Source organism: Fundulus heteroclitus, chromosome 21, assembly GCF_011125445.2.
Source record: "Fundulus heteroclitus isolate FHET01 chromosome 21, MU-UCD_Fhet_4.1, whole genome shotgun sequence".
NCBI classification, from domain to species: domain Eukaryota; kingdom Metazoa; phylum Chordata; class Actinopteri; order Cyprinodontiformes; family Fundulidae; genus Fundulus; species Fundulus heteroclitus.
The window spans coordinates 41,520,109-41,530,730 of NC_046381.1; the positions used below are offsets into that span (position 1 = coordinate 41,520,109).

At 44.1% G+C, this 10,622-nt stretch overlaps 8 non-coding genes across 8 annotated transcripts; 2 read left to right on the forward strand and 6 right to left on the reverse strand.

Annotated features, from left to right (window-relative positions):
* Positions 1 to 377: 377 nt before the first annotated feature.
* Positions 378 to 449, reverse strand: trnat-cgu. Its single transcript has one exon. It is a non-coding gene; the product is annotated as a tRNA-Thr (tRNA).
* Positions 450 to 675: 226 nt separating this feature from the next.
* Positions 676 to 747, forward strand: trnat-cgu. The gene has a single exon. It is a non-coding gene; the product is annotated as a tRNA-Thr (tRNA).
* A 410-nt stretch (positions 748 to 1,157) lies between these two features.
* On the reverse strand, positions 1,158 to 1,229 carry trnat-cgu. Its single transcript has one exon. It is a non-coding gene; the product is annotated as a tRNA-Thr (tRNA).
* Positions 1,230 to 1,649: 420 nt separating this feature from the next.
* trnat-cgu lies at positions 1,650 to 1,721 on the reverse strand. The gene has a single exon. It is a non-coding gene; the product is annotated as a tRNA-Thr (tRNA).
* Positions 1,722 to 1,845: 124 nt separating this feature from the next.
* On the forward strand, positions 1,846 to 1,917 carry trnat-ugu. Its single transcript has one exon. It is a non-coding gene; the product is annotated as a tRNA-Thr (tRNA).
* A 769-nt stretch (positions 1,918 to 2,686) lies between these two features.
* Positions 2,687 to 2,758, reverse strand: trnat-cgu. The gene has a single exon. It is a non-coding gene; the product is annotated as a tRNA-Thr (tRNA).
* A 1,770-nt stretch (positions 2,759 to 4,528) lies between these two features.
* Positions 4,529 to 4,600, reverse strand: trnat-cgu. The gene has a single exon. It is a non-coding gene; the product is annotated as a tRNA-Thr (tRNA).
* Positions 4,601 to 9,577: 4,977 nt separating this feature from the next.
* On the reverse strand, positions 9,578 to 9,649 carry trnat-cgu. The gene has a single exon. It is a non-coding gene; the product is annotated as a tRNA-Thr (tRNA).
* Between the last annotated feature and the right edge of the window lie 973 nt (positions 9,650 to 10,622).

The following is a 10,622-nucleotide window of genomic DNA, read 5'->3' on the forward strand; positions in this document are numbered from 1 at the left end:
TTTGAGGCTGCAGCAGCTCTCCCCACGGGCCTCCATCACTCCACAGCAGATTTCTGAGGGAAACGCCTCCCTGGTCCTGAGGAGGGCCGTCACCAAGGACAGGGGCATCTACAGATGTCACGTCCAGACCTTAGCAGGAGAGCACAGAGCTAAGGTCATCCTGAAGGTGATAGGTGAGTTCACACCAAGGAGACGGACCTCCAGATGATATTATTCAACATGAATCCAGGAGAGTCAAAGAAACATAGAAAACACTTTTCAAGGCTGGAGAAGTGTTGACCTAAAAAGGAGGTTAGGGCAGGTCAATCCCATAGGATGAACAACTAACATATTTTTGATCAGTGCTGCAGTTTAAAGCCCCTTTGACTGAACCAGGCAGGTATGGATGGGGATTGAACCCACGATCTTTGGTTTACGAGACCAACGCCTCACCACTTGGCCACCACACCTACATGGACTCAGACAATCTTGGATGACTGAGAATCTTCACCAGCATCTGTCACAATATCTTTATGTTTTTCTTTAAGGCAGACTGCAGTTTTAAAATGGTCGATCAATGCTTTTACAGGCTTCTGGTGATATTTTAATGTTTTTTTCTAGTCTTTGGCTGGTAAAAAATAAAAATGCTAAATATGATATTGATTGATGAAGAACCCCATTGTCTGTCTCCAGGCAGGTGTGGTGGCCAAGTGGTAAGGTGTTGGTCTTGTAAACCAAAGATCGTGGGTTCAACCCCCATCCATACCTGTCTGAAGCTGCTCTGCTTCAATCAATACATCTCTTTCTTTGCTGTAACTTGTCACAAACACACAGTTTGCTGCCATTACTTTGATTGAAACCAAAGACGGTACCAAAGGCGACACAGCTTGAGTGACAGAAAACTGGATTTAAGAAACTAACAAGGTGATTTGCCTCTATTTCCTGAAAACATGACATCTAGATTGTGGTAATGTACTTTTTAAAATTTGTTTAAGGAGAAATGTGACAATACAAGACGGGTTAACTACATTTAACACGTTTTTAATCCAAAGAAACATAGAAAACAATTTTTCAAGGCTGGAGAAGTGTTGACCTAAAGCATTTTAGAAGAGAAAGAAGGTTAGGTCAATCCCATTGGATCAAGAACTAACACAGGTCTGATCGGTGCAGCTACAGACAGGTATGGATGGGGGTTGAACCCACGATCTTTGGTTTACGAGACCAACGCCTTACCACTTGGCCACCACACCTGCATGGAGACAGACAATGGGGTTCTTAGAAGTCATCAATCAATATCATATTTAGTTTTTTTTTTTGTAATATTCTTTTACTTTAGCAGCTAAAACAGCCAAAGACTAGAGAAAACCATTAAACTCCATATTTATGGATCTATTCATCCTGATCAGAAACTTCAGTCCATGAACATGAATCCAGGAGATGCTTCACTAGTCTGGTTTCTGCAAACGACAAGATGGATAAACTAAATATAACAGGTTTTCAAGCCAAAGTAACATTGAAAAACCTTTTTTGAGTCTGGAGAAGAGTTGACCTAACACATTTTAGAAGAGAAAGAGAGAGTTTAGGTCAACCTCCTTGGATAAAGAACTAACACATTTTTGATCAATGCTGCAGGGTGAAATCCCATTGATTGAAGCAGAGCAGCTGCAGACAGGTATGGATGGGGGTTGAACCCACAATCTTTGGTTTACGAGACCAATGCCTTACCACTTGGCCACCACACCTGTATGGAGACAGGCAATAGATGTTTTTATCTAGTCTTTGGCTGGTAAAAAAAATATTGAAAAAAACAACCAAATATGATATTGATTGATGACTTCTAAGAACCCCATTGTCTGTCTCCATGCAGGTGTGGTGGCCAAGTGGTAAGGCGTTGGTCTTGTAAACCAAAGATTGTGGGTTCAACCCCCATCCGTACCTGTCTGTGGCTCCTCTGGTTCAACCAAGGGGATCTGAAACACTGTCTCATTTGTTCATCATATGGGTTGACCTGCCCTAACCTGCTTTTAATGTCAACACTTCTCCAGCCTTGAAAAGGGTTTTCTATGTTTGTTTGGCTCTCCTGGATTGAATAATGTCATCAGCTGGTATCTGTAGCTGCTCTGCTTCAATCAATGGGATTTTTTAAACTTTGTTTAAGGAGATACGCCACAATAAAAGATGGATAAACTAAATTTAGCAAGTTTTCAAGTCAAACAAAGACAGAAAAACATTTTTCGAGGCTCGAGAAGAGTTGACCTAACACATTTTAAAAGAGAAAGACAGAGGTTAGGCTAGGTCAACCTCATTGGATAAACAACTAACACATTGTTAGTTGCCATTACTTTGATTGAAACCATAGACGGTACCAAAGGCGACACAGCTTGAGTGACAGAAAACTGGATTTAAGAAACTAACAAGGTGATTTGCCTCTATTTCCTGAAATCATGACATCTAGATTGTGGTAATGTACTTTTTAAACTTTGTTTAAGGAGAAACATGGCAATACAAGATGGGTTAACTAAATTTAGCAGGTTTTCAAGTCAAACAAAGACAGAAAAACCTTTTTCGAGGCTTGAGAAGTGTTGACCTAACACATTTTATAAGAGAAAGACAGAGGTTATGTCATCCTCATTAGTGAAGAACTAGCATATTTTTGACCAGTGTTGCAGAGTGAAATCCCATTGACTGAAGCAGAGCAGCTACATACAAGTATGGATGGGGGTTGAACCCACGATCTTTGGTTTACAAGACCAACGCCTTACCACTTGGCCACCACACCTGCATGGAGACAGGCAATGGGGTTCTTAGAAGTAATCAGTAAATATCATATTTAGTATTTTTTTGTAATATTCTTTTACTTTTGCTGCTAAAACAGCCAAAGACTAGAGAAAACCATTAAAAGATCACCAGAAGCCTGTGGAATTACTGATCGACAACTTTAAGACTGCAGTCTGCTTAATAGAAAAACATAAAGATATTTATTTGGTGTCAAAGTTAAAACTTTTACCCAACACCTTAATGAGGTCTGACCAACAGCAGCAGCTGAAACCTGGGAAAAGAGTGATTTATGTTTTTTTCCTATATCTAAAAAACATGACTCCTAGAGACTTTTCACCTACATTAGGAAGTATAATAGTAAATTTTTCTCTCTCCATGTTTATGGATCCATTAATCCTGATCAGAATTTTAGTCTGTGAGCAGAACCCTGGGAACCTCTTAGTGATTTCAGCTCAGGACAGCAACAGTGTGGCTGTTTTCCAGTTACTAAAGTGAGGTCAGGTCTTTGCTGAGGTTCTTTGTTATCTCCATAACAATGATCTCACCTACAGCCAGGCTAAATCAGGCTCTGACCTTTAGCGTCTATCATCAGTGGCCCCCTGTTTGTGTTTGCAGCTCCTATCCAAGGCCTGTTTCTGGAGCACTTCCGGCTCAGCGGCAATGAGGAGATAAAATGTTCTGTCCAAGATGTCTTCCCGGCTCCTCGGGTGACCTGGGCGACAGAACCGCCCACATTTGAGAACCTCCGACCTATCACCCGCATACAAACCAATCACAACGGTCTGTTCTCGGTGGAGAGCCGGCTGGAGAAGCTGAAGGGTCGGCCCGACTTCATCTACGTCTGTAAAATGACGTCTTCCTACGACGCCTCGGCGTGGACTTCATCGCTCAGAGAGAGAGGTAAAGCAGTCATAGAGATTTATGTTCCTTAACAGAACAGATAAATGTCACTGTCACTTTATTCTTATTTGTTGTCTGAGCCTTCCATCATTATGTTAAAGTTTTTTAGGTTTGTAAGTAAATATCTACAACTGCCTCTAATGTAGACTCAGGATCAGGGCAACATGAAATTAGTAAACTTGATTGTAGAGACGGAATCAAAGAATAAATGTATGTAGAAATATAAAATAATACTGCAATCTCTGATGGGGAACTGTGGTTCCATTAGAATACTCTTAATAATAGCTTCTAGCTCCTGTTTCTTGACATTTCATAGGGTCAACAGTCTACAGTCGGGAGGAAAGAGGCTCCTGTGCCGATCTCAGACGGCCTTTAACTCTGATGTCATTACGTGACGAAAACGCACATATATGATGCGAGTCAAATCCGGGTCTAGAGTCTTCTAAAAATGTACTCTATAGTGTGTGATCTATTCACTCCAGACATTTTCATTGATTTCCATGAGGGCTGGACTGATGTGTCATGTTGCGCAAAGGATTGTGGGATACCTTAAGGGTTCTTAGTGGCATAAGGGAAGTTGCGGGGTTCCTAGGCTAAACTAGCCTTGAGAGGAAGCTTACAGTCTTACAGGCTGCTTTTCCTACCTCCTTACTGGCTGCAGTAACCAGACAGCACTTATCATGGTGACCGCTGATGCACTTGCAATTTGGCTAAAGAGTCTTTGCTCTGTAAGGGTATTCAGATAGAGGCCCTGCTTCTTGTCTCCTATGGTTCCTGCAAGGCGGGTATAAACAATGGATGGATGGTTGTATTAAACTGGCAGTCATGGAGCAGGATTAAAGCAACCAGGACAAAACTGTGTTCTGAAGACAGGTATGGATGGGGATTGAACCCACGATCTTTGGTTTACGAGACCAACGCCTTACCACTTGGCCACCACACCTACTGTGACCGCATGTAAGCGATGATGTTTTTTCATCAAGATTAACGTGAGATGCATATAAAAGATCAGCAGCGCATCTAAAACAAGCTCCTCTGCAGAGAAACCCATTCAGGAAGCTTCCAGAGCGCAGTTACACTGCAACATTTAATCTCTGTTAAGGAGAGAAACAATTGACCTTCCAGTTGTACAAGACGAGGGTCTTCTGTCTAGTCCTCCTTGACCTCAGTGCTGCATTTGGTATTATCAACCACACCTTCCTGCAGATTAGAGAAGCTACTGAGGTTCCAGGGTCATAATTTAAACCACATAAATCTAATCAACTTCAGTTTGTCCAACTTGAGCAGTCTGCTGTGGTGTTCCTCAAGGTTCCGGTCTAGGACCAATTTTAGTCTCCCTTTCCAAGCTTCTGCTGGTGAATGTAAATGGGAATCATAACATCTGATTTGATGTTGATGACACACAGCTTCACAAGGCCATTAAGCCAGGAGACCCTGGCCACTTTCTTGGCCTACAGGCCTGTTTTATAGACATAAAATCTATGATGACCTCTAAACAGCTGAACTCAGGTCATGGTTCTCAGTCCCAAAACACTCAATGACTCAGTGGCAAACCAGCTTCATCACAATGACGCTGTCAGAAACCTCGGGCTCCTTTTTTACCAAAACATTTCTTTTTCTACAAACTGGTGTCCGTCCATCCATCCATCTTCTTCCGCTTATCCGGGGTCGGGTGGCAGGGGTAGCAGCTTCAGTAGAGAGGCCCAGACGTCCCTCTCTCCAGCCACTTGGGCCAGCTCCTCAGGAGGAATCCCAAGGCGTTCCCAGCAGAGAGACATAGTCCCTCCAGCGTGTCCTGGGTCTTCCCCTGGGCCTCCTCCCGGTGGGACGTGCCCGGAACACCTCACCAGGGAGGCGTCCAAGAGGCATCCTTACCAGATGCCCGAGCCACCTCAACTGGCTCCTCTCGATGTGGAGGAGCAGCGGCTCTACTCTGAGTCCTCCCCGGATGACTGAGCTCCTCACCCTATCTCTAAGGGAGAGCCCAGACACACTACGGAGAAAACTCATTTCAGCCGCTTGTATCCGGGATCTCGTTCTTTTGGTCACGACCCAAAGCTCGTGACCATAGATGAGGGTAGGAACGTAGATCGACCGGTAAATGGAGAGCTTTGCCTTTTGGCTCAGCTCTCTCTTCACCACAACGGATCGGTACAACGCCCGCTTCACAGCAGACGCTGCACCAATCCGCCTGTCGATCTCCCGCTCCATCCTCCCCTCATTCGTGAACAAGACCCCAAGATACTTGAACTCCTCCACTAGGGGCAGCAGATCCTCCCCAACCTGGAGGAGACACTCTACCCTTTTCCGGTTCAAGACCATGGTCTCGGGTTTGAAGGCACTGATTTTCATCCCGGCCGCTTCGCACTCGGCTGCAAACCGCTCCAGTGAGAGCTGTAGATCACGCCCTGATGAAGCCAATAGGACCACGTCATCCATGAATAGCAGAGACGCAATCCTAAGGCCACCAAAACGGATCCCCTCAACACCTTGGCTGCGCCTAGAAATTCTATCCATAAAAGTTATGAACAGAATCGGTGACAAAGGGCAACCTTGGCGGAGTCCAACTCTCACCGGAAACGAGTCCGACTTACTGCCGGCAATGCGGACCAGACTCTGACACCGGTCGTACAGAGACCTGACAGCCCTTATTAAAGGGTCCGGTACTCCATACTCCCGGAGTACCCCCCACAGGATCCCTCGGGGGACACGGTCGAATGCCTTCTCCAGATCCACAAAGCACATGTAGACTGGTTGGGCAAACTCCCATGCCCCCTCAAGAATCCTGCTGAGGGTATAGAGCTGGTCCAGTGTTCCACGGCCAGGACGGAAACTTGGTGTCGAAAAGCCAAATTAAATTAGTGTAATATATATAGGTTCAGGTCTAACTAGACTCACTAGAGTGAAACTGGTGTGGGTTCATAACACGAAACAGAGACTCACTCCAATCTTTCACACCAAAGCTGAAAATCCTTCTCTCTCCCAGAGAGCTTTGTGAATTAAAACAACAATGTGCGACAAATGGGAGGAGGAAGCAGACTTGTTGATTAGCGTCCAACTGCAACCAGAGATTATTTCTGACCTCGTCAAGTGGATTTGGTGCGCTTGCCTACAGCGTGGACCCACAGACAGCGTTAAAGCAGCAGAGACCTGAACCTCATGCTTTTCCTCCACTCTCATCTACTGATTGAGTTAGCAAAGTTATAACGGTTAGGAGTTTAAATGTTCCAATTTGCAGTTCTACATATTTTAAGTGTTTTTATTGTTGTGGATTTTAACACCTCGGTGGTGCTGTTTACTTCTTACTACTGTTTTAGCCATTTGAAGAGAGAATGAATGAGTTAAGAGCTTAATAAAAGCTCATTATAGCTTTACTTGCAACCCTGAAGCATCCAAAGTCCAAAGAAAATCCCTTACATGGTTTTTGAAGAATCTAGAGACTTTACAACAATAGAAAAGAGAAAGCAATAATGGTGGAGTTAATTCTTATTTTACTGTCTTACAGAAATAGGAGGACCTGAGGGAAGAGACCTGACCCTTCAATGCCAGGCTCCCACTTACCTGAACAAGCCCGCCCTCTACTGGACCTTCTCCAGAGACAACAACTCCACCCTCATCCTCAGCTACGACAGCCGGTCGGGGCGCCGTGTCTCCTTGCCGTCCTGGGACAGTCATGTGGAGCTGTACAACAAACCCGAGTTCAGAGACGGCTCTCTGCGTCTGATGGACCCCAAACCGTCGGAGCACAGCGGCACCTACACCTGCGAGTTCTCTGTGGGTCACAGCAAACACATCGAACGCATCCGAGTCACCATCGGAGAGCCTCCTGGTAAAGTCTCAAACTCTGCCACCAACATGGGAGTCTTTATGTTCTCCAATAAAAGCAAAAAAATAACATTCAGCAGCATCTTAAAATGGGGGCTGCACCTTTGATAGCACTGCTGCCTTAAAGCAAGGAGGTCCTGGGTTCAAATCCAACCCTGGGTTCTTTGAGCATGCATGGGTTCTCTCTGGTTAAAGCTTGTTGGCAGAAATAAGAACCATGTGAACTTTTATCTGATTACATAACAAACCTTTGGAGCATATATGAAGTTTACTGTGAGGTAAAACAGCTTTTATTTGTCAGATACAAAAACAGAACGACAGAACCAGAACGATGCGCCACACACATGAAAACTAACTCTAAATTCCAAAACCTTTACGAACTGACATAGAGCTCCCCAACATGTGAGTTTATTTAAAAATAAATTAAAATAAACCCGTCAAACAATAAAAAAGAAGGAAAGAAAGAAAGAAAGCTGCGGTGACGCTCAGGTGAATTAAATGTAATAAAAAAACAAGAATTAGGAGCTCAAGTCTGGATTTAATTTGGATTTTGTCCAACTTAAATAGTGCCAATCTTATAAAAAAAAGGCTCTATTACAGGTAGTAGAAACATATTCAGGTATTTTCTGTCATACTGACCACACACAGCGTGTTTACAGTCCAGCCACATGCGTACATCAGGTGACCTCCTCTATGGTCAATTATTGGAGGACTTGGTCATCTAGGCAGCTGAGCCTCGACCAAACCCAAACCCATCAACCTCTGGCATCATCCTGGCTGGATAATTAACTGCTGTTCTTAGCAGAACTGGTAGAACTCATCAAATAGTTTACATTATTAAAGGTAGACTTTGTGGAGAACCTCCCTCCTCAACCAGACTGAGCAACTAACCCTGCTGCTCTGGGTGTGGACCCCTGATTCTTTGGTTTATGAGACCACCATTAGACCGCCACACCCTGACAGCACCCCTCCCACTATGACTGACTGCAGACCACTTCCATCATCTCAGTTTAAAACAGGCAGATTAAATCAATCACTGCTAAGTACCAGAACCAAGCTAAGTTGATGCATTAGGGTTCTTTTCTCAGACTCGTGTCCATGTTTAGCCCATGCTGTCACCACCCGTGGATCTAGTCAGGCTTATCTCTGGCTTAGTCTGCCATGTTGTTGTTTCTGTCCCTCATGGGTTTCCATGGCTGGTTTACTCCTTGTCTTTTGGTTCTTGGCTGCTTCTTGTGCTCTGGGTGCTGGTTCAGATTTATTAGGATTGGGGGAGAGGCGGGGTACACCTGGGACAGGTCAATGGTCCATTGCACCAGAAGGACAGACGGCAGAAAACCGTACACACTCACAACTAAGAGACTGACCCAACAGGTCTTGTTTTAGATCCAGAGGGAACCCAACGTTTTATGATGTTTTAGCAGCTTGATCTTCAGTTTTTACTACATTCTTCTAATTATCGCTTTGTTCTGGACTCAGAACCCAGATAGCTGATCAAAAATGTCTCCTTTTTTTAAAGAGGGAAGTTTGGTCCTGTTCCCCAGGTTGGGTAGAACCCATCGATTCCTGTAACCCTTCATGTGTTTGTTCCCTTGCAGGTCAGCGAAGTGGAGATCAAATGGAGAAGCCGTCTTACTGGTGGATCTTTGGTGTGGTGGCTGCTGTGCTGGTTCTGGTTCTGGTAGGAGTCCTGGCATTCCTGAAGCTGAGAGGTAAGACCATGAATGAGCAGATGAACTGAAAACAGAAGGATTCAGTCAGCTGATGCCATCAGCAGCAATGCTGACCTCCAGCCTGGCTGTGGACGTGTTGTTTTGACGCTGAGAAAAAGCTCCACAGCTTTATTGAAACATGACCCCTAGAGACTTTTCACCTACATGAGAAAGAATAATGGTACTTTTATATATAAATATAACAAGTTTTCAATGCAAAGAAACATAGAAAACCCTTTTTCAAGGTAGGAGTACTGTTGACCTAACACATTTTAGAAGAGAAAGACAGAGGACAGGTCAACCTCATTGGATAAAGAACTAACATATTTCTGATCAGTGCTGCAGGGAGAAATCTCATTGATTGAAGCAGAGCAGCTACAGACAGGTATGGATGGGGGTTGAACCCACGATCTTTGGTTTACGAGACCAACACCTTACCACTTGGCCACCACACCTGCATGGAGACAGACAATAGACAATCACCTTGTTAGTTTCTTAAATCTGGTTTTCTGTCACTGAAGCTGTTTTTGTCTAGTCTTTGGCTGGTAAAAAAAATATTGAAAAAAATACTAAATATGATATTGATAGATGACTTCTAAGAACCCCATTGTCTGTCTCCATGCAGGTGTGGTGGCCAAGTGGTAAGGCGTTTACGAGACCAACGCCTTACCACTTGGCCACCACACCTGCATGGAGACAGACAATGGGGTTCTTAGAAGTCATCTATCAATGTGATATTTTTATTTTTTATTTTTTACCAGCCAAAGACTAGAGAAAAACACCAAATATTACCAGAAGCCTGTAAAAGCATTGATCAACCATTTTAAAACTGCAGTCTGCTTGAAAGAAAAGCATAAAGATATGGTGACAGATGCTGGTGAAGGTCATGGTCATTCCCAAAAAAAAAAAAAGTTAAAAACCAAAACAACTGGACTTTTTTCCGAAGTTTGAAGACGTTTCGCTTCCCATCCAGAAAGCTTTCTCACTTCAATGTGGAGCAGCACCACATGTTGCTGGAGTCTCTGAAAATATCGTCAATTAGATTAGATTAACTTTATTGTCCCAAAGGAAATTTGATTTGGGTACAGACAGTCATCTTATCTTGATAAAGCTGCTGATGAAGGAGCAGACAGCTGTCAGCAACATCAGACCTGCATATAGAGAGAAGGTAAATTCATTGGTAAGCGGCTCTCTGCTGACCTCACCTGGTTTAAAAAAGCCACTGCAACTGTAAATGGGCCCAACAGAAGCAAGCAGCTCTGGGTAGAGGGTGATACCTGCTGCAGTGTGTCAGACCAGAAGGTCCTGCAGAGGACGGTGAGGGGAGCCAAGGTCACTGGAGAGTCCCTAAACCCAGTCCAGTATCTGTCAGTCAGTGCAGGAACATCTGAACACTGTCAGAACCTCCTTTAGAACTGGCTGCCATCA